The following is a 24,954-nucleotide window of genomic DNA, read 5'->3' as shown; positions in this document are numbered from 1 at the left end:
GATGCCAGGGACTCTCAAGATTCATTTTTTTTTTCTGAAAAAAAGACATCAAGGGCCTCCAAAAATATTTCTTATTTTAAAAAGACTCTCGGGCCTCCCAAGAGTCTTCTTTATCCTTAAAAAGGGTCCCCAGAGAATATTTCTTATTAATAAAAAAAAATCCTGGGCCTTTCAAGATTATTTTTTATTCTTAAAAAAAATATGCTAGAGTTTCCCAGGAATATTTCTTATTGGTGCCTAAGAATCTTTTCTACTCTTCAAAAAAGAGCCCAGCCCCCCTCAGGATTCTTTCACGTTAAAAAAAGACACTAGAGTCCCCAGAGAATCTTTCGTATTTAAAAAAAAAAACACAAGGGCCTTTTAAAAATCTACACACACTAAGTTCTCCTGAGAAATTTTCCTCATAAAAGAAGATGCCAAGGACTCTCAAGATTCATTTTTTTTTTTCTGAAAAAAAGACCTCAAGGGTCTCCAAAGATATTTCTTATTTATAAAAAGACTCTAGGGCCTCCCAAGAATCTTCTTTATCATTAAAAAATACACAAGGGTCCCCAGAGAATATTTCTTATTCATAACAAAAAATCCTGCACCTTTCAAGATTATTTTTTATTCTTAAAAAAAATATGCTAGATTTTCCCAGGAATATTCCTTATTGGTGCCTAAGAATCTTTTCTACTCTTCAAAAAAGAGCCCAGCCCCCCTCAGGATTCTTTCACGTTAAAAAAAGACACTAGAGTCCCCAGAGATTCTTTCGTATTCTTAAAAAAAAAGCACTAGAGCCTTTTAAAAATCTACACACACTAAGTTCTCCTGAGAAATTTTCCTCATAAAAGAAGATGCCAGGGATTCTCAAGATTCATTTTTTTTTTTCTGAAAAAAAGACATCAAGGGTTTCCAAAGATATTTCTTATTTATAAAAAGACTCTAGGGCCTCCCAAGAATCTTCTTTATCATTAAAAAATACACAAGGGTCCCCAGAGAATATTTCTTATTCACAACAAAAAATCCTGAACCTTTCAAGATTATTTTTATTCTTAAAAAAAATATGCTAGAGTTTCCTAGGAATATTTCTTATTGGTGCCTAAGAATCTTTTCTACTCTTCAAAAAAGAGCCCAGCCCCCCTCAGGATTTTGTCACGTTAAAAAAAGACACTAGAGTCCCCAGAGAATCTTTCGTATTCTTAAAAAAAAAAACACTAGGGCCTTTTAAAAATTTACACACACTAAGTAAGTTCTCCTGAGAAATTTTCCTCATAAAAGAAGATGCCAGGGACTTTCAAGATTAATTTTTTTTTTCTGAAAAAAAGACATCAAGGGTCTCCAAAGATATTTCTTATTTATAAAAAGACTCTAGGGCCTCCCAAGAATCTTCTTTATCATTAAAAAATACACAAGGGTCCCCAGAGAATATTTCTTATTCACAACAAAAAATCCTGAACCTTTCAAGATTATTTTTATTCTTAAAAAAAATATGCTAGAGTTTCCCAGGAATATTTCTTATTGGTGCCTAAGAATCTTTTCTACTCTTCAAAAAAGAGCCCAGCCCCCCTCAGGATTTTGTCACGTTAAAAAAAGACACTAGAGTCCCCAGAGAATCTTTCGTATTCTTAAAAAAAAAACACTAGGGCCTTTTAAAAATCTACACACACTAAGTTCTCCTGAGAAATTTTCCTCATAAAAGAAGATGCCAGGGACTCTCAAGATTTATTTTTTTTCTGAAAAAAAGACATCAAAGGTCTCCAAAGATATTTCTAGGGCCTCCCAAGAATCTTCTTTACCACAAGGGTCCCCAGAGAATATTTCTTATTCATAAAAAAAATCCTGGCCCTTTCAAGATTATTTTTTATTATTAAAAAAAAAAAAAAATATGCTAGAGGTTCCCAGGAATATTTCTTATTGGTGCCTAAGAATCTTTCCTACTCTTCAAAAAAGAGCCCAGCCACCCTCAGAATTTTTTCACGTTAAAAAAAGACACTAGAATTCCCAGAGAATCTTCCTTATTCTTAAAAAAACATACCAGAGGTCCAAGAGAATTTTTCTTATTCCTAAAAAAATATACTAGAATCCCGAAAATCCTTCTTATTCACAAATCTTTTTTTTTTACTTCAAACAAAATATGCCAGGAGTCTCTATGAATCTTTCTTAATCTGTATAAAAAGACTTTACAAAGAAGATACCGGGGATCCCCAGGAATCTTTCTTATCCTTAACAAAGAACATCATTGGCTCTCAGGATTCATTCAAATTAAAAAAATGGCACAGGAGTCTTCCTTATTTATAAAAAACAGATACCAGGATTCTCCAAAATTCTTTTACATGTTTTAAAAAAAGCACCAGAGATCAGATTTTTTTATTAAAAAAAAAATATAAAGCTCGAGACTTTCACATTGTTTCAAAAAATTGGTCTGAAATTATTTGGACAAACCGAACTTCCCTTGCTTCTGAAGTGTGACAAGTACAGAAACATGCTGTTCCCAGAATTTTAGGAAACTGAGATAAGCCGCTTTTGACATGCTATATCCATTTTAGATAGAATTTATCGGTCGGAATTTGATTACCCAACATAAATTTTCAAATTTTCTTGTACAATAAATTTTTTTCCAAAGATCTTAGTATTTGTGGTAAAAAGTAAGGGTGGGTTAAGGAATCACATATACAATAAATTTTGAAAACAACGTAATCAAATTGTTGGTGGGGATGAACAAACAAATTTTGGTTCAGACAGACGGAAACGAAATCTAAATTTTTGGATGTTAGAACTCGAAAAACTGAAATAAAGTTTTTTTTTCAAAGAGGTTCAAGATCAATAGAACCATGAAGAAGTTGAACCAATGCCCAGCATGTGGTGGCACGTCCATATTTAGCTAAACGAAGTTATCGAGAATTGCCGCTTCGTAATCATATGCAGACTCAATTAAACGCAGAAATAAATTTATGTATTTTGACTTCATGATTAGAATAAAGTAGCAAAAATCGCTCCTGTGCTAAAACAGGTTCATTAATGAAATCTAGTAGCTAGTTCTTTACCTTTCTTGACCAATAGTATTTAGATCAAGGACTCTTGTCATTCCTATTTTGAACAAGCGTTCACACGATAAAAAAAAAGTAATAAAAACCCATATTAATAATTCCGTTTTTTTCAGCCGCCTGAGAGAATGTGAGCTTCAAAGCCATGCCGTTCCGAAAAACCGCCCGGCCGCACACTTCCTAAAAATGCCCAGGTGAGCGCCCCCATTAGCACCATCTAATCAAAGCTTTCGACAACTGACGCAAAACTTTATTGAAAATAATGATCGGCCAGGCCAGCAGTTCAACAAAATTTTATTGAGGACATTTCAATAAAAACCGGCGATGACCACAATAGATCAATCACAAAAAGTTCAAAGACTCGTTCAAAGTCAGACCACTAAACGCTCCGAGATTTCTTAATGCCGCGGGATTTTGGTAGTCATAACAAATATTACCGACTTGCTACTTGTTCAAACATAATAAACATTGTTGTACCGTCACGAATATGGCCCAAGTTGAGGAGATCACGATGGGTGGTCACTGGCCGAGCGACGTCGTTTTAAGGAATACGATCTGCTATTAAGTTTTATTTCTTTCGTTTTTTTGACTTTGAGTCCGGTTGAATGTCGCCCGGATTATTCATAAATCAGGTGGCGGAGCGGCGGTTCCGATTTGTAATAAATGGGGTCATTATGGGCCGTGATAAGGTGGACGAAATTACAGCCCCGGAGAAGTGGCTCGGGGTACCGTTATGTTTAAATTTGTGGTTAGTGGCTGGGAGGAGCGGGGTCGATTGAAAAATTGCTGCGACAAGGTTTATTTTTGAGAGGGACTTTATTATGTCGTAATTATTTTAACTAAACGATTTGGAATAAATCTTGTGAGGACGAGAGGATAAAAAAGGTTAAATGAATATTCCTGATCGTGATAAAATTCTAAGCAGTAAGTGTATATAATCTGGACATATATCTCGGTGTTCACATCTAGTAAGATAAAACTCTCTGTGGCATTTGATAATCGAATTTCCGGACATTTAATTCTTACCTGAAAGCTAAGACATGTTAACAAACTAGACGTCGTAAAGATGCCCTTTCGAAAGCTGCATTCTAATAATATGGTTTATTCGGAAATTACCGATTTGTCAAAAGTTGTCACATGGAATCCGATAAAGCTGAATTTTATCTTAAACTGGCAGCTTTAACTGTTCTAACGGGTTTAATACGACTTTGTTACCGATGTGAAGTTGTGGTTAAAAAATAACCACCTGCTGGAGGTACCAATCACACAATAATTTTCGTTCAATGCGAATTTTTCCAAAAAAAAAAAAAACACTTTCTAAGTCATTATTTTTTAAAAATTGTACATCAGAGAAAATTTTGTTTTATAAAAACTGAATACTTCAGAAATTAAAAAAATCGATTCTTTTTTCGTAAAAAAATAAACGGTGGACCTTTGAATTAAAAATTCCCCTCGGCTGCACTTGGTTATACTAAACGGTCTTATGATGGCCATTCGTAATGATAATAATTGTCTCAAAGGTCAGATTTTCGTGCAGTTTTTAATGAAAATTTGTGACAATCCTGAAGTTTCTGAATATTTTTACTGAATATTTACGTCGTTACGGATTTGAAGGGACACGAAAATTAATAAACAAAAAACTTTCAATAAAAAATTTCCCTCTGCTGCACTTAATCAGGATTAAGTGGTGACGTTTCCTGAAGATAAGTCCTAGTAATGTCTCAGATATTGGAGCGTTTTAAATGAAAATTGGTGATAATCCTGAAATTTTCGAGTATTTTAACTAAATAAGATAAGGATTTAAAGTGAATTGGAAGACAGTGATTTTTTATATTAAAGAGATAGTAATATTCTATTCTTGTGATATTTATCTCAAAATTCAGGTTTTTGAACAGTTTCTAATGAAAATTTGTGATGATTCTGAAATTTTTGCGAGTGTTGACTAAATATTTAGATCGTGAAGGACTGAATTAAAACGAACATTAAAAAAATATATATACAATTTTAAACAAAAGAGTCCCCTCTACTGTATTTAATCAAAATAAATGATAATGTCTTCGGAGGATAAGTCTTAATGGGATCTCAACATTCATATATCGGAGCAGTTTTAAATAAAAATTGGTGATAATCCTAAAATTTTGGAGTATTTTGACTAAATACGTTCATAGATAAGGATTTGAAGGAAATTGGAAGACAGGAATTTTTTTTTATTAAAATAATAATTATACTCTGGATCTTTGAACTAAAAATTCCCCTCTGTTGCACTTCATAAGACTTAACGGTGACGTCGTCTAATGACCATTCTTAATGAGAATTATTAATTATGTCGAAGTTTAAATTTTTCGGGAGTTTGTAACGAAAATTTGTGAACATTCTTAAAGTTTTGAACATTTTGACTAAATATTTACGTCGTTAAGGATTTGAAGTGAGACCAGAATTAATAAAAAATATGAAGAACTTTCAATGAAAAATTTCTTCTGCTGCACTTAATCAGATTAAATGGTGACGTTTTCTGAAGATAAGTCCTAATAATGTTTCAGGTATTGGAGCGTTTTAAATGCAAATTGGTGATAATCCTGAAATTTTCGAGTATTTTAACTAAATACATTACATAGATTAGGATTTAAAGTGAACTGGAAGCTAATGATTTCTTTATATGGAAAAAATAGTAATAATCGGTGGACTGTTGAGTTAAAAATTCCCCTCTGTTGCACTCATTCAGACTAAATGGTGAATCTTCTGATGACAATTCTTGTGATAATTATCTCAAAATTCAGGTTTTTGTACAGTTTCTAATGAAAATTTGTGATGATTCTGAAATTTTTGTGTGTGTTGGCTAAATATTTAAATCGTGTAAGACTGAATTGAAACGAAAATTTAAAAAAATATATACAATTTTAAACAAAAGAGTCACCTCTACTGCATTTAATCAAAACAAATAGTGATGTGTTCGGAGGATAAGACTTAATGGCATCTCAACATTTATGTATTGGAGCAGATTTGAATAAAAATTGGTGATAATCCTGAAATTTTGAAGTATTTTGATTAAATACGTTCATAGATAAGGATTTGAAGGGAATTGGAAGCCAGGGATTTTTTTCTATTAAAATAATAATTATACTCTGTGGATCTTTGAACTAAAAATTCCCCTCTGTTGCACTTATTCAGACTAAATGGTGAATCTTCTGATGACAATTCTTGTGATAATTATCTCAAAATTCAGGTTTTTAAACAGTTTCTAATGAAAATTTGTGATGATTCTGAAATTTTTGCTTGTGTTGACTAAATATTTAGATCGTGAAAGACTGAATTGAAACGAAAATTTAAAAAATATATATGGAATTTTAAACAAAAGAGTCCCCTCTACTGCATTTAATCCAAATAAATGGTGATGTCTTCGGAGAATGTCTTAATGGCATCTCAACATTTATGTATTCGAACAGATTTGAATAAAAATTGGTGATAATCCTGAAATTTTGGAGTATTCTGAGTAAATACGTTCATAGATAAGGATTTGAAGGGAATTGAAAGACAGGGATTTTTTTCTATTAAAATAATAATTATACTCTGTGGATCTTTGAACTAAAAATTCCCCTCTGCTGCACTTCATAAGACTTAACGGTGACGTCGTCTAATGACCATTCTTAATGATAATTATTAATTATGTCGAAGTTCAAATTTTTCGGCAGTTTGTAATGAAAATTTGTGAACATTCTTAAATTTTTGAGCATTTTGACTAAATATTTACGTCGTTAAGGATTTGAAGTGAGACGAGAATTATTAAAAAATATGAAGAACTTTCAATGAAAAATTTCTTCTGCTGTACTTAATCAGATTAAATGGTGACGTTTTCTGAAGATAAGTCCTAATAATGTCCCAGGTATTGAGCGTTTTAAATGAAAATTGAAGATAATTCTGAAATCTTCGATTATTTTAACTAAATACATTACATAGATAAGGATTTAAAGTGAACTGGAAGCCAATGATTTCTTTATAATGAAAAAATAGTCATAATCGGTGGACCTTTGAGCTAAAAATTCCCCTCTGCTGCAACTATTTAGACTAAATGGGGCAACTTTTGATAACAATTCTTAGTGATAATTATTTCAAAGTTCAGGTCTTTGAGGAGTTTCTAATGAAAATTTGTAATGATCCTGAAATTTACGCTTATTTTGAGTAAATATTTAGATCGTTAAGGACTGAATTGAGACGAAAATAAAAACTATACATATATGGAATTTTAAACAAAAAAGTTCCATCTTCTGCACTTAATCAGAATAAATGGTGATGTCTTCGGAGAATAAATTTTAATGGCGTCTCAACGTTCATGTATTGGAGCACTTTTGAATGAAAATTGATGATAATCCTGAAATTTTGGAATATTTGGAATAAATACGATTCATAGATAAGGATTTCAAGGGAATTGGAAAACAGGGATTTTTTATTTATTATTAAAAAAATAATTATACTCGACGGATCTGTGAATTAAAAATTCCCCTCTGCTGCACCTAATAAGACTTAATGGTGCTGTCGTCTGATAAGAATTCTTAATGATAATTGTCTCAAAATGCAAATTTTTGGGTAGTTTTTAACGAAAATTTGTGATAATCCTTAAATTTTTGAGCATTTTGACGAAATATTTACATCGTTAGAGACTTGAAGTGAGACGAAAATTTTAAAAAGCATATATGTGGAACTTTAAACAAAAAAAATTCACTCTGCTGCACTGAATCAGCTTAAATGGTAACGTTCTCTGAGTATAGGTCTTAAAGGCATCTCAACGTTCATGTACTGGAACAATTTTTAATGAAAATTAGTGAATAATTTTGAAATTTTGAGGTATTTTGATTAAGTACATGTCATAGATAACGATTTTAAGTGAATAGAAAGACAGTTATTTCTTTATAATGAAAAAATAGTCATAATCGGTGGACTTTTGAGCTAAAAATTCCCCTCTGCTGCAGCTATTTAGACTAAATGGGGCATCTTCTGATGACAATTCTTAGTGATAATTATTTCAAAGTTCAGGTCTTTGAGGAGTTTCTAATGAAAATTTGTGATGATCCTGAAATTTTCGCTTAGTTTGAGTAAATATTTAGATCGTTAAGCGCTGAATTCAGACGAAAATAAAAAAATATACATATATTGAATTTTAAACAAAAAAGTTCCGCCTTCTGCACTTAATCAGGTGATGTCTTCGGAGAATAAATTTTAATGGCATCTCAATGTTCATGTATTGGAGCAGTTCTGAATGAAAATTGATGATAATCCTGAAATTTTGGAATATTTTGAATAAATACATTAATAGATAAGGATTTCAAGGGAATTGGAAAACAGGGATTTTTTGTTATTAAAAAATAGTTATACTCGACGGATCTGTAAATTAAAAAATCCCCTCTGCTGCACCTGATAAGAGTTAATGGTGCCGTCTTCTGACAAGAATTCTTAATGATAATTATCTAAAAATTCAAATTTTATTTAGTTTCTAACGAAAATTTGTGATAATCCTTAAGCCTTTGAGCATTTTGACGAAATATTTATATCGTTAAAGACTTGAAGTGAGACCAAAATTTTAAAAAGCAGATATGTATGTGGAACTTTAAACAAAAAAATTCCCTCTGCTGCACTGAATCAGATTAAATGGTGACGTCTTCTAGGGATAAGTCGTAATGGCATCTCAACGTCCATGTATTGGAGCAGTTTTTATTGAAAATTGGTGATAATCCTGAAATTTTGGAATATTTTGACCAAATACGATCATTAGAAAGAATTCAAGGGAATTGGAAGACGGGATTTTTTTTGTATTAAAAAAATAATTATAGTAGATACAATTTTGAATTAAAAGTTTCCCTCTGCTGCACTTACCGAGACTTAATGGTGCCGTCTTCTGATGACCATACTTAATGATAATTATCTCAAACTTCTGATTTTTGAGTAGTTTTTAATGAAAATTTGCGAAAAATCCTGAAATTTTTGAGAATTTTGGCTAAATATTTACATCGTTAGAGTTGAAATGAAACGAGAATTAAAAAAACATATGTTGAATTAAAAAAAAGTTTCCTCTGCTACACTTAATTGGAATAAATAATGACGTTTTCTTAGAATAAATTTTAATAACATTTCAGCGTTCAAGTAGGTATTGGAACAATTTTGCATAAAAATTGGTAATAGTCCTGAGATTTTGGAGTAATTTGACTAAATACGATAAGGATTCGAAGGGAATTGGAAGTAGCGATTTTTTTATGTTAAAAAAATAATAAAAATAATCACCCTTTGGACTAAAAATTCCCCTCTGCTGCATTTGATCAGACTAAATTGTGACACCTTTTGATGACCATTTTTAACGACAATTATCTCAAAATTTAAATCTTTGAGTAGTTTCTATCCAAAATTTGTCATGATCCTGAAATTTTTTACTATTGTGACTAAATTTTTACATCGTTAGAACTTAAGTGAAACGAGATTTTAGAAAAATATGTGGAACTTAAAAAAAAATTCCCTGTAGGGCACTTAATCAAATTAAATGGTGACATTTTCTGAGGACATGTCTTAACGATATCTCAACGCTCAGGTGGTGGAGCAGTTTTTAAGTAAAAATTGATGATAATCCTGAAATTTTGGAGTAGTTTGACTAAATACGATACATAGATAAGAATTTGAAGCGAATTGGAAGACAATGATTATATTAAAAAAAGTAAGTGTGAAGTAAAAATTCCCCTCTGTTGCTATTAATCAGACGAAATGGTGACGTCTTCTGATCACCATACTTAATGATAATTATCTCAAAGTTCTGATTTTTGAGTAGTTTTTAATGAAAATTTGCGAAAAATCCTGAGATTATTGAGTATTTTGGATAAATATTTACATGGTTAAAGATTTGAATTGAAACGAGACTTTAAAAAAATATATGTCGAACTAAAAAAGTTTGCGCTGCTATACTTAATTAGAATAAATAATGACATTTCAGCGTTCAGGTATTGGAACAATTTTTCATGAAAATTGGTGATAGTCCCGAGATTTTGGAGTAATTTGACTAAATACGATAAGGATTTGAAGTGAATTGGAAGCAGTGGTTTTTTTATGTTAAAAAAAATAATAAAAATTATCACCTTTTGGACTAAAAATTCCCCTCTGCTGCACTTGATCAAACTAAACTGTGACACCTTCTGATCACCATTTTTAACGACAATTGTCTCAAAATTTAAAAATTTGAGTAGTTTCTATCGAAAATTTGTTATGATTTTGAAATGTTTTAGTATTGTGACTGAACTTTTACATCGTTAGAACTTGAAGTGAAACGAGAATTTAAAAAAATATGTGGAACTTTAAAAAAAAATCTCTGTACGGCACTTAATCAAATTAGATGGTGACGTTTTTTGAGGACATGTCTTAACGATATCTCAATGCTCAGGTGTTGGAGGAGTTTTTAAGTAAAAATTGATGATAATCCTGAAATTTTGGAGTAGTTTGACTAAATACGATACATAGATAAGAATTTGAAGCGAATTGGAAGACAATGATTTATATTAAAAAAAGTAAGTGTGAAGTAAAAATTCCCCTCTGCTACATTTAATCAGACTAAATGGTGACGTCTTCTGATTACCATACTGAATGATAATTATCTCAAAGTTCTGATTTTTGAGTAGTTTTTAATGAAAATTTGCGAAAAATCCTGAAATTTTTTACTATTTTGGCTAAATATTTACATCGTTAAAGACTTGAAGTGAAACGAGAATAATAAAAAATATATGTTGAATTAAAAAAGTTTCCTCTGCTACACTTAATTATAATAAATAATGACGTTTTCTTAGAATAAATTTTAATGACATTTCATTGTTCAGGTATTGGTATAATTTTTCATAAAAATTGGTAATAGTCCTGAGATTTTGGAGTAATTTGACTAAATACGATAACGATTTGAAGTGAATTAGAAGCAGTGATTTTTTTTTTATGTTAAAAAAATAATAAAAATAATCACTCTTTGTACTAAAAATTCCCCTCTGCTTCACTTGATCAGACTAAACTGTGACACCTTCTGATGACAATTTTTAACGACAATTATCTCAAAATTTAAATCTTTGAGTAGTTTCTAACGAAAATTTGTCATGATCCTGAAATTTTTTACTATTGTGACTGAATTTTTACTTCGTTAGAACTTGAAGTGAAACGAGAATTTAAAAAAATATGTGAAACTTAAAAAAAAAATCCCTGTACGGCACTTAATCAAATTAGATGGTGACGTTTTCTGAGGACATGTCTTAACGATATCTCAACGCTCAGGTGTTGGAGCAGTTTTTAAGTAAAAATTGATGATAATTCTGAAATTTTGGAGTAGTTTGACTAAATACGATACATAGATAAGAATTTGAAGCGAATTGGAAGACAATGACTATATTAAAAAAAGTAAGTGTGAAGTTAAAATTCCCCTCTTCTGCATTTAATCAGACTAAATGGTGACGTCTTCTGATCACCATACTTAATGATAATTATCTCAAAGTTCTGATTTTTGAGTAGTTTTTAATGAAAATTTGCGAAAAATCCAGAAATTTTTTAGTGTTTTGGCTAAATATTTACATCGTTAAAGACTTGAAGTGAGACGAGAATTAAAAAAAAATATATGTTGAATTAAAAAAGTTTCCTCTGCTACACTTAATTATAATAAATAATGACGTTTTCTTAGAATAAATTTTAATGACATTTCAGCGTTCGGGTATTGGAACAATTTTTCATAAAGATTGGTAATAGTCCTGAGATTTTGGAGCAATTTGACTAAATACGATAAGGATTTGAAGTGAATTGGAAGCAGTGATTTTTTTGTTAAAAAAATAATAAAAATTATCACCCTTTTGACTAAAAATTCCCCTCTGCTGCACTTGATCAGACTAAACTGTGACACCTTCTCATGACCATTTTTAACGACAATTATCTCAAAATTTAAATCTTTGAGTAGTTTCTATTGAAAATTTGTCATGATCCTGAAATTTTTTAGTATTGCGACTGAATTTTTACTTCGTTAGAACTTGAAGTGAAACGAGAATTTAAAAAAAATATGTGAAACTTTAAAAAAAAATCCTGTACGGCACTTAATCAAATTAAATGGTGACGTTTTCTGAGGACATGTCTTAACGATATCTCAACGCTCAGGTGTTGGAGCAGTTTTTAAGTAAAAATTGATGATAATCCTGAAATTTTGGAGTAGTTTGACTAAATACGATACATAGATAAGAAATTGAAGCGAATTGGAAGACAGGGAGTTTTTTTAATTAAAAATATAATTATATTAGGTGGATCTTTGAACTAAGAATTCCCATCTGCTGCACATAATCAGACTTAATGGTGACGTCTTCTGATGAGAATTCTTAATGATAATTGTTTCAAATTTCGAATCTTTGAACAGTTTCTAATGAAAATTAGTGATAATCCTTAAATTTTTGAGCATTTTGAATAAATATTTACATCGTTAAAGACTTGAAGTGAGACTAGAATTAAAAAAATGTATATGTAGCTTTAAACAAAAAATTTCCATCTGTTGCACTTTATCAGAGTAAAGGGTTATGTTTTCTGAAAATAAGTATTGATGGCATGTCAACGTTCAGGTATTGGAGCAGGTTTTAAGAAAATTGGTAACGATCCCGAAATTTTAGAAAATTTTGACTAAATACAATACATAGGTCAAGATTTGAAGTGAATTGGAGGTCAGTGACTTTTTTATATTAAAAAAAATAATAATAACCTGTTTATCTTCGAATTAAAAATTCCCCTCTGCTGCACTTAATCTGACTAAATGGTGACGTCTTCTGTACACCATTCTTAATATAATTATCTCGAAAGTTCTGATTTTTGAGGAGTTTCTAATGAAAATTTTGAAAAATCCTGAAGTTTTTGTGTATTTTGGGTAAATATTTACATCGTTAAAGAGTTGAAATGAAACGAGAATTAAAAAAAAAAATATGTTGAATTTTAAACAAAAAAAGTTTCCTCTGCTGCACTTAATCAGGCTAAATAGTGACATTTTTTGATGACCATTCTTAACGATAATTATCTCAATGTTCAAATCTTTGAGCAGTTTCTAATGAAAATTTGTGATCATATTGAAATTCTTGCTTATTTTACTAAATATTTAGATCGTTAAGACTGAATTGAGACGAAAATTAAAAAATGTAATGGAATTTTAAGTAAAAAAGTTCCCTCTTCTGCACTTTATTAGAATAAATGGTGATGTTTTCAGAAGATAAGTCTTTATGGCATCTTAACGTTCATGTATTCGAAAAGTTTTGAATGAAAATTGGTGATAATCCTGAAATTTTGGAGTCTTTTGACTAAATGCGATTCATAGATAAGGATTTGAAGGGAATTGGAAGACAGGGAGTTTTTTTAATTAAAAAAATAATTATATTTGGTGGATCTTTGAACTAAGAATGCCCATCTGCTGCACATAGTCAGACTTAATGGTGACGTCTTCTGATGAGAATTCTTAATGATAATTGTTTCAAATTTCGAATGTGTGAACAGTTTCTAATGAAAATTTGTGATAATCCTTAAATTTTTGAGCATTTTGAATAAATATTTACATCGTTAAAGACTTGAAGTGAGACTAGAATAAAAAAATATATATGTCTAGCTTTAAAGAAAAAATTTCCATCTGTTGCACTTTATCAGATTAAACGGTGATGTTTTCTGAAAATAAGTATTGATGGCATGTCAACGTTCAGGTATTGGAGCAGTTTTTAATGAAAATTGGTAATGATCCTGAAATTTTTGAAAATTTTGACTAAATATAATACGTAAGTAAAGATTTGAAGTGAATTGGAGACCAGTGGCTTTTTTATATTAAAAAAATAATAATAACCTGTGGACCTTTGAATTAATAATTCCCCTCTGCTGCACTTAATCTGACTAAATGGTGACGTCTTCTGATCACCATTCTTAATATAATTATCTCGAAAGTTTTGATTTTTGAGGAGTTTCTAACGAAAATTCTGAAAAATTCTGAAATTTTTGAATATTTTGGCTAAATATTTACATCGTTAAAGAGTTGAAGTGAAACGAGAATTAAAAAATATATATGTTGAATTAAAAAAAAAATTCCTCTGCTATACTTAATTAGAATAAATAATGACGTTTTCTTAGAATAAATTTTAATGACATTTCAGCATTCAGGTATTGGAACAATTTTTCATGAAAATTGGTGATAGTCCTGAGATTTTGAAGTAATTTGACTAAATACGATAAGGATTTGAAGTGAATTGGAAGCAGTGATTTTTTTATGTTAAAAAAATAATAAAAATAATCACCGTTCGGACTAAAAATTCCCCTCTGCTGCACTTGATCAGACTAAACTGTGACACCTTCTGATGACCATTTTTAACGACAATTATCTCAAAATTTAAATCTTTGAGTAGTTTCTATCGAAAATTTGTCATGATCCTGAAATTTTTTAGTATCGTGACTGAATTTTTACATCGTTAGAACTTGAAGTGAAACGAGAATTTAAAAAAATATGTGGAACTTAAAAAAAAATCCCTGTACGGCACTTAATCAAATTAGATGGTGACGTTTTTTGAGGACATGTCTTAACGATATCTCAACGCTCAGATGTTGGAGCAGTTTTTAAGTAAAAATTGATGATAATCCTGAAATTTTGGAGAAGTTTGACTAAATACGATACATAGATAAGAATTTGAAGCGAATTGGAAGACAATGATTATATTAAAGAAAGTAAGTGTGAAGTAAAAATTCCCCTCTGCTGCATCTAATCAGACTAAATGGTGACGTCTTATGATCACCATTCTTAATGATAATTATCTCAAAGTTGTGACTTTTGAGTAGTTTTTAATGAAAATTTGCGAAAAATCCTGAAATTTTTTAGTAATTTGGTTAAATATTTACATCGTTAAAGACTTGAAGTGAAACGAGAATGATAAAAAATATATGTTGAACTAAAAAAGTTTCCTCTGCTACACTTAATTAGAATAAAAAATGACGTTTTCTTGGAATAAATTTTAATGACATTTCAGCATTCAGGTACTGGAACAATTTTTCATGAAAATTGGAGATAGTCCTGAGATTTTGGAGTAATTTGACTAAATACGATAAGGATTTGAAGTGAATTGGAAGCAGTGACTTTTTATGTTAAAAAAATAATAAAAATTATCACCCTTTGGACTAAAAATTCCCCTCTGCTGCACTTGATCAGACTAAACTGTGACACCTTCTGATGACTATTTTTAACGACAATGTTCTCAAAATTTAAATCTTTGAGTAGTTTCTATCGAAAATTTGTCATGATCCTGAAATTTTTTAGTAATGTGACTGAATTTTTAATTCGTTAGAACTTGAAATAAAACGAGAATTTAAAAAAATATGTGGAACTTCAAAAAAAATCCCTGTACGGCACTTAATCAAATTAAATGGTGACGTTTTCTGAGGACATGTTTTAACGATATCTCAACGCTCAGGTGTTGGAGCAGTTTTTAGGTAAAAATTGATGATAATCCTGAAATTTTGGGCAAGTTTGACTAAATACGATACATAGATAAGAATTTGAAGCGAATTGGAAGACAATGATTATATTAAAGAAAGTAAGTGTGAAGTAAAAATTTCCCTCTGCTGCGCTTTTCAGACTAAAAGATGACGTCTCTCGATCACCATTCTTAATAATAATTATATCAAAGTTCGAATTGTCATGAGTTTCTAATTAAAATTCGTGATAAACCTGAAATTTTTGAGTATTTTAACGAAATATAGTTAGGAACTTAAACTAAGAAGATAAGAAAAAATATATGGGGCTTTAAATAAAAGAATTCCCTCTGCTGCGTTCACATTAAAAGGTGACGACTTCTGAGAACTTTTAATGACATCTCACTGTTATTTCAGCAGTTTCTGTTTCTTTGCGTTTAGAGATCGCTGAAAAATCTAGGGAAAAAATTAATGATCTCAGAGCCAAGCAACGTACCCATAGTTACCTTTTCATATTGTACCGTCTTTTTTTTTCGTTTTTTATAGAACATTACGTATTCAAAGAACATCTAACGACGAACTTAATAACATCATCAAGAAATTCAAATGTTTTATATTGCTTTAATTACGACGACGTTTTTTAAAGCCGTCCAGTTTATCTTTTTACATCGCTAGTTAGAACTTCGTAACTAGAGACGTATTCTTTTACGTCTTTATACGTTGTGAAATTTATATTATGTTAATTTTAACGTTAGAAAGGTGGTTACAAAAAACTAAGTTTCAACTTTTATAAAACTGGTAACATAACGCTTGATTTTCAAAGTAACATTGTTTGAAATTTATTGCAGATTCGACCATACAAAAAATCTCCTCGACAAAACCCAGATAGATAGTACACATTTTTGTTATATAGTAAAAGTAACGAAAATAATCGAATTCCTGCCATAAATTCTGATAAATATGTCAGTCGCTGTGTTACATTTGAACGAGCCGAGAACAACGCCGTTCTCTGGAACGCGACCATGCAAAAACAACATGGAATTTTACAATATTTTTCTTGGGCATGTCTAAATAACATAACTATCACTACCTACTCAAATTACACCAATAAGGTAGCATGACGCAGAAAATTCATTTTCTCATAAACGCATTAATTCTTTAATTCGGTCTCCACCCAGGTGGCAATTTAGTCCCCCGTCTTCGCCCATTCGGCAAACCGCACGAAAATGCACCAGGATTCGGAAATTCTAGCTAAAAAATAAATTGGTCGTTTCATTAATTTTGTAATAGCAGATCAAAGATAAAGACCAGTTATATGGTGAGACGTTGTTAAGAGTCACGCAACGCCGACTAAAAGTCGATAATTTAAAAACCAGAAATCTTTGAAAAAGGAATTACGGGCGAGATTGATTTAAAGCGTTCGTGAAGTGCAATCTGGAAAACGTGAGTTTCATCACATTTAAAAGTCCCAAATAAAAATAACGCGCTGACGCCAATTAGTAACTAGTTGATGGAGGAATTTATGATTTGAGGATTTGAAAAGTAGGAACGCACATGCGGTTTTCATTGTGTGAAAAAACCGACTTTGTATCGCAAGTGGTGCCATTAAAGTCTACAATGGTGTATCAGTCGACGGGTTCAGCACAGCTTACGCGTACAAGGTAGAGAAATTATCTGTAGGTGATATATCTTTTATAGTCGGACGAGAAGCGTTACGATAAGAGTCTTATTGCAGCGACCACTTCATCAGCGAGGCGTCTAAATTATTATTATAGCACGCATATGTTGCATACAATCGCGTTTTCAAAGCCTCGGTAGAAATCCTGCTCGCACGAAGACGTTAACAAAGACGACACTAATAGCATAAATGGTGCGGATTTTTGTATTTCCAACCTGCTCCGGTCGTAAAAAAGTTAAAGCAATTCCAGACAATTGTGATTTTACTTTTATCTGTCTGCCGCCGTGGGTGTTTCCACTTAAAACAATATGATAATTCTTAAGTAGCATAAAGTAAGATAAAAATCCTGAATTTAAATTCTCACTAATACGATTTGATGCCATTGATACCCACCTATTTTTATTATTTGCCATAAATGTCATTCTTGATGTTTAAAGCGATCAATAAAAGTAACAAGTTATTTAAGCTTCTAATTTCGGCGCTCGCCTGTTTTCCACAGGTTGTCAAAACGCGTCAACTTTACGCAACGTAACAATCGTGACCTGTTGCATAAACGCAATAAACGAATTTGTTTAACGCATCATACCTCTACGTACTCATTAAATATGCAAATCATTTCAAAATGTTAATCTTATGAACACGTCTTGGTTCATTCTTTGTCGAGTTATTTACTATAATTAAAAACAGCCTTGTCGTCGTCAATTGAGAAAGCTTAGAGGTAATTAATAACATTAATTCCGGCCATAAAGCTGCAGACGACGGAGTAACTGCAGACATGGTAGTCGACAATAGAGCCATTAGGTGCAATAATAGTTATTATTTTTTACACACGTTAAATGAATGCGGTTTCAGCGGTTTAACTGAGGGTAAAGCTTACAATTTTTAACCTTTTGAACTGTTACGCTTGAAGAAGTTTGACAGTAAACAAACTCAACGATCGTGTAATGGTGCATTAATCATTGTCAGCTTCAATAATGAAACAAGAAGATTGTTAAGGCAAATTGAAAATAAAACAGTATTGGATGATCGGTGCGTCATCGGCGATGTATCTTCTAGTCAAGTGTCAATATGCACAATCGTGACGAAGAGATGAAAAGCATTGAGATGGTAATCTAGAGTTTTTTTTTTGGTTTAAAGTTGGTAAAATTGTATAAAAACTAATAGCGTTTAAACATACATTTTCGGTTCAGGTAATTTTAAAACATGGCTAAAACTTTATCTTGGTAACAATTATATTGTGGATAACAGTTGTCCCAAACCACTTTACCAATAATTCTAATTCAAATAATTGACTCAAATTTTAGACATACATATTCTGACCCTGCGTTAAAATTTTGAAAATGAACAGCTACAGCTAATTTTCCGAGACAATTCGAAAAAAAAATTCCAATAAAAATAAAGGAATCAAGACAGGTTAATTTTCTCGTGTAAAACACAGATGCAACTTCTCTGTAGTTTTTATATTCAGATATTTTTTTCTTACTTTTCCCTAAAATATATTTTTTTCTTCTTTTCCATTTTCTGCTTTTAGTTCTACAAATGGTGAAGACGGGGTGATGATTGGACAAATTTTGGTTAACATTGTACCATCTGCACGAAATTATTAAAATATAAGTGTGTACAAAATTAATTAAATTTTTTATTTTTTTGTCAGGTTGGCAACTTATTTTCAAGTTTCAAAATTAACAACTCTGAATTGATATAAGTACTAGCATTGCTGCCAATAATTCAGAATTGCCAACACAAAAATTTGCCTCAGTCATTTATAGACACCCTGTATTTGCTTTTTGAATTTGTGATTTTGTTAAAAATAAAAAATTTGATATTATTCCTGTAATTGGGTGGTAGCTGTAGGAATAAATATTATTATAATTATTATTTTTATTAAAAAAAGTCAGTGTTCTCTTTTGTAGAACATTGTATATTCATTCAATTCACATAATTTAAGGGACATGAAGATAGGAATTGATTACATTTTGAGCTACTTATTTAAAAAAAATATATTTAAAATTTTCGTTATCGTTTAAGGATTATTCTGTGTAAAACCCCTTTTATTTTGACTGATATGACGCCACATAGCGTATTTGAAGATGATGTTAAAGAGAGATTCTTTCAAATTTTTCCAAAAAAAAAACACACAAATGTCTTTTTCTTCAAAAAAAAAAACAGACACCAGAAGACGCAAGATTCTCTTAAATGTATTAAAAAAAAAAGTACAAAGTTCCCCCAAGATTCTTTGAAACAAAACGCCAGGGGCCTCGAAATTCTTTCAAATTTTTCAAAAAATAAAATACCATGAGTCCTCGAGAATTTTTCAAATTTTTTCAAAAATAAATCATCAAGATTTCCCGAGAATCATTCACATTTTTCAAAAGATAAAACGTCAGAGGCTCCGAGAGTCTTTCATATTTTTCAAAAAAAAACACGAAGAATGTTCAGATTCTTTCAAAAACTGTCATAAAAAATAGCAGAGGCAAATTCTTTTATATGCTTCAAAAAGCAAAACACCCCGAGATTCTTTCAAATTTTCAAATTTTTCCAAAGATAAAGCACCAAGATTCGTCGAGATTCTTTCATTTTCTTCAAAAAACAAAGCACCTGGAGTCTCAAGATTCTTTTAAATATGTTAAAAAAAACAACGTAGGTCCCCCAAAATTCTTTCGAAAATTTTGTTGAAAATTGGTCCAAGAATTGGTGGTATTTTACACATTTTTGTAAATTTCAAAGGACGATTTTGGAAGAACCATTGGAGATATCGAATAAATGAAAGCGGATATGACTTCTGGGGCCCGAAATCTACAAGAAAATGTATTTAGTAAAATTTCGAAAATTTTGTTGAAAATTGGCCCTAAAATTGGTGGTATTTTCCACATTTTTGTACAATTCAAAGGGCAATTTTGGAAGAACCATTGGAGATATCAAAGAAATGAAAGCGGATATGACTTCTGGGGCCCGAAATCTACAAGAAAATGTTTTTAGTGAAATTTCGAAAATTTTGTTGAAAATTGGCCCAAAAATTGGTGGTATTTTGCACATTTTTGTACATTTCAAAGGGCGATTTTGGAAGAAACATTGGAGATATCGAAGAAATGAAAGCGGATATGACTTCTCGGGCCCGAAATCTACAACAAAATGTATTTAGCGAAATTTCTAAAATTTTGTTGAAAATTGGTCCAAGAATTGGTGGTATTTTGCACATTTTTGTACATTTCATAGGACGATTCTGGAAGAACCATTGGAGATATCAAAGAAATGAACGCGGATATGACTTCTGGGGCCCGAAATCTAGAAGAAAATGTATTTAATAAAATTTCGAAAATTTTGTTGAAAATTGGCCCTAAAATTGGTGGTATTTTGCACATTTTTGTACATTTCAAAGGGCTATTTTGGAAGAACCATTGGAGATATCGAAGAAATGAAAGCGGATATGACTTCTGAAGCCAGAAATCTACAAGAAAATGTATTTAGTGAAATTTCGAAAATTTTGTTGAAAATTGGCTCAAAAATTGGTGGTATTTTGCACATTTTTGTACATTTCAAAGGACGATTCTGGAAGAACCATTGGAGATATCGAAGAAATGAAAGTGGATATGACTTCTGGGGCCCGAAATCTACAAGAAAATGTATTTAGTAAAATTTCGAAAATTTTGTTGAAAATTGGCTCAAAAATTGGTGGTATTTTGCACATTTTTGTACATTTCAAAGGGTGATTTTGGAAGAACCATTGGAGATATCGAAGAAATGAAAGCGGTTATGACTTCTGGGGCCCGAAATCTACAAGAAAATGTATTTAGTGAAATTTCGAAAATTTTGTTGAAAATTGGCCCAAAAATTGGTGGTATTTTGCACATTTTTGTACATTTCAAATGGCGATTTTGGAAGAACCATTGGAGTTATCGAAGAAATGAAAGCGGATATGACTTCTGGGGCCCGAAATCTACAAGAAAATGTATTTAGTGAAATTTCGAGAATTTTGTTGAAAATTGGTCCAAGAATTGGTGGGATTTTGCACATTTTTGTACATTTCAAAGGGCGATTTTGGAAGAACCATTGGAGATATCGAAGAAATGAAAGCGGTTATGACTTCTGGGGCCCGAAATCTACAAGAAAATGTATTTAGTGAAATTTCGAAAATTTTGTTGAAAATTGGCCCAAAAATTGGTGGTATTTTGCACATTTTTGTACATTTCAAATGGCGATTTTGGAAGAACCATTGGAGTTATCGAAGAAATGAAAGCGGATATGACTTCTGGGGCCCGAAATCTACAAGAAAATGTATTTAGTGAAATTTCGAGAATTTTGTTGAAAATTGGTCCAAGAATTGGTGGGATTTTGCACATTTTTGTACATTTCAAAGGGCGATTTTGGAAGAACCATTGGAGATATCGAAGAAATGAAAGCGGTTATGACTTCTGGGGCCCGAAATCTACAAGAAAATGTATTTAGTGAAATTTCGAGAATTTTGTTGAAAATTGGTCCAAGAATTGGTGGGATTTTGCACATTTTTTTACATTTCAAAGGGCGATTTTGGAAGAACCATTGGAGATATCGAAGAAATGAAAGCGGATATGACTTCTAGAACCCGAAATCTACAAGAAAATGTATTTAGTAAAATTTCGAAAATTTTGTTGAAAATTGGCCCAAAAATTGATGGGATTTTGCACATTTTTGTACATTTCAAGGGGCGATTTTGGAAGAACCATTGGAGATATCGACGAAATGAAATCGGATATGACTTCTGGAGCCCGAAATCTACAAGAAAATGTATTTAGTAAAATTTCGAAAATTTTGTTGAAAATTGGCCCTAAAATTGGTGGTATTTTGCACATTTTTGTACATTTCATAAGACGATTCTGGAAGAACCATTGGAAATATCAAAGAAATGGAAGCGGATATGACTTCTGGGGCCCGAAATCTACAAGAAAATGTATTTAGTAAAATTTCGAAAATTTTGTTGAAAATTGGCCCTAAAATTGGTGGTATTTTGCACATTTTGTACATTTCAAAGGGCGATTTTGGAAGAACCATTGGAGATATCGAAGAAATGAAAGCGGATATGACTTCTGGGACCCGAAATCTACAAGAAAATGTATTTAGTGAAATTTCGAAAATTTTGTTGAAAATTGGTCCAAAAATTGGTGGGATTTTGCACATTTTTGTACATTTCATAGGACGATTCTGGAAGAACCATTGGAGATATCAACGAAATGAAAGCGGATATGACTTCTGGGGCCCGAAATCTACAAGAAAATGTATTTAGTAAAATTTCGAAAATTTTGTTGAAAATTGGCCCTAAAATTGGTGGTATTTTGCACATTTTTGTACATTTCAAAGGGCGATTTTGGAACAACCATTGGAGATATCGAAGAAATGAAAGCGGATATAACTTCTGGGGCCCGAAATCTACAAGAAAATGTATTTAGTAAAATTTCGAAAATTTTGTTGAAAATTGGCTCAAAAATTGGTGGTATTTTGCACATTTTTGTACATTTCAAAGGGCGATTTTGGAAGAACCATTGGAGATATCGAAGAAATGAAAGTGGATATGACTTCTGGGGCTCGAAATCTACAAGAAAATGTATTTAGTGAAATTTCAAAATTTTGTTGAAAATTGGTCCAAGAATTGGTGGTATTTTGCACATTTTTGTACATTTCAAAAGGCGATTTTGGAAGAACCATTGGAGATATCGAAGAAATGAAAGCGGATATGACTTCTGGGGCTTGAAATCTACAAGAAAATGTATTTAGTGAAATTTCGAAAATTTTGTTGAAAATTGGCCCTAAAATTGGTGGTATTTTGCACATTTTCTACATTTCAAAGGGCGATTTTGGAAGAACCATTGGAGATATCGAAGAAATGAAAGCGGATATGACTTCTGGGGCCCGAAATCTACAAGAAAATGTATTTAGTGAAATTTCATAACGCCAGAGGCCTCGCAGATCCTTTCACATCCTACAAAAAACAAAACACCATGGGTTACCGAGATTTTTTCCAATTTTTCCAAAGAAACATCAAGATTCCTCGAGATTCTTTCATTTTCTTCAAAAAACAAAACACCAGAAGACTCAAAATTATTTTAAATAGGTTAAAAAAAAAACCGAAGTTTCTCCAAGATTCTTTCAAACAAAACGCCAGGAGCCCCGAGATTTTTTTAAATTTTTCCAAAAATAAAACACCATGGGTCCTCGAGATTTTTTCAAATTTTTTCAAAGACAATACATCAAGATTCCCCGATAATCATTCACATTCTTCAAAAGATAAAACGTCAGGGGCCCCGACATTCTTTCATATTTTCCAACAAAAACAAGAATCTTCAGATTCTTTTAAAAACTATCAAGTTCCCTGAGATTCTTTCATTTCTTCAAAAAACTAAACCCCAGGAGTCTCAACATTCTTTTATATATGTTCAAAAAAGAAAAAACACGAAGATCACCCAAAATTCTTTCAAACATAACGCTAGAGGCCCCGGAGATTCTTTCATATCCTTCAAAAAACAAAACACCATGGGTTCTCAAGATTTTTTCCAGTTTTTCCAAAGATAAAACACCAAGATTCCTCGAGATTCTTTCATTTTCTTCAAAAAACAAAACACCAGAAGATGCAAGATTCTTTTAAATATGTTTAAAAGAAATACGATGTTTCCCCAAGTTTCTTTCAAACAAAACGCCAGGCGCTCCGAGATTCTTTTAAATTTTTCCAAAAATAAAACACCATGAGTCCTTGAGATTTTTTCAAATTTTTTCAAAGACAAAACATCAAGATTCCTCGAGAATCATTCACATTCTTCAAAAGATAACAGTGAAGAGGAAGAGTGTAAGACTAGTAAGCTTAATTCTTTTTGTCGGACAGTATTTTAATACAGTTGATTTTTAATTCAAAACTGTATCTTTATTTAAAAAAACACTCTCTTTTTATCAGAGAAAACTATAAATAGGTGTGGACAGTCAAAAAATGGAGAATTTAGAAACTATTTCCTTGCCTTCAGAGAGCCTAGAAAAATTTAAGATTAAAGACAGAATGTTCACCGCAGATGCTGGTCCTTCTTGTTATAAAGAAATAGAGTGATTTTTTCTGTCGGAGAAAGATTCCAACACACTTGGCTTTATTTCTTAATTTATATGTTCAGTTTTATTTAAAAAAAACTTGTTCTCTATATCCGGAAAAACTATAAATGTTTTAAGTTCCATTTGTCGCTTAGATGTGAGAATGAAGAAAGAGAAAATAACTTCGTCTAGAATTAGAGCAGTATGTAGAAATATGAGGGTAAAATTGAGTTAATTGGAGATATGCTGACAAAATCTCGAGGACTGAAATTAGTTTAAAGTACTAAATGAAGATGAAACAAAAATGAAAAAGACATAAAACAGAAATTTGACTCATAAAAGGTGGATTTTTTAAATATTTATCGTACTTTTTGACTTTATTATAGTCTCTGCTGTGAATTTATTTTCAATTGTTGAGAGAAAAACGGATTTATTTTACAAGTCTTCACACTGTCCTCCGAATAAAATCTTAAGCCGATGGTTTTGCAAGGTTATTGCCTGGAATTTAATTTATTTCCTTTAAACTCTTCATACCGTAAGTGCCGACTTGGAATAACCTTTAATTTATGCCCGTACCTTCAGGGTATTTGCATTTTGTAAATGACTTATGAACTTGATGCGTAATTATAATAATTATATTTTAGTTAATTACCCTTAATTGTTGTTTGTAAGAACAATTTGAAACGAATAAAAGCGATTGGCTTTTCAAGTTGCCGGTGTTTATAGAGAACATTAAATTACCATTAA

The 24,954-nt window shown here is 31.3% G+C and overlaps 1 protein-coding gene across 2 annotated transcripts in view; it reads left to right on the top strand.

Moving 5' to 3' along the window:
* Window positions 1–24,954, top strand: part of LOC135142848 (uncharacterized) — a 122,160-nt gene that overhangs the window by 59,738 nt on the left and 37,468 nt on the right. The window contains exon 2 of one of the 2 annotated variants that reach the window (XM_064074624.1): window positions 3,143–3,220. The gene's annotated coding sequence lies outside the window, so the exon portion shown is untranslated. Of the gene's footprint in view, window positions 1–3,142; window positions 3,221–15,546; window positions 15,608–24,954 lie in introns of those variants that run through there. The other variant, XM_064074625.1, reaches the window with a different exon arrangement.

This window comes from Zophobas morio, unplaced genomic scaffold (assembly GCF_036711695.1).
Source record: "Zophobas morio isolate AGI-343-1 ecotype UQ-CSIRO unplaced genomic scaffold, CSIRO_AGI_Zmor_V1 ptg000054l, whole genome shotgun sequence".
NCBI classification, from domain to species: Eukaryota; Metazoa; Arthropoda; class Insecta; order Coleoptera; family Tenebrionidae; genus Zophobas; species Zophobas morio.
This window is presented reverse-complemented; position numbering and strand designations above follow the sequence as displayed.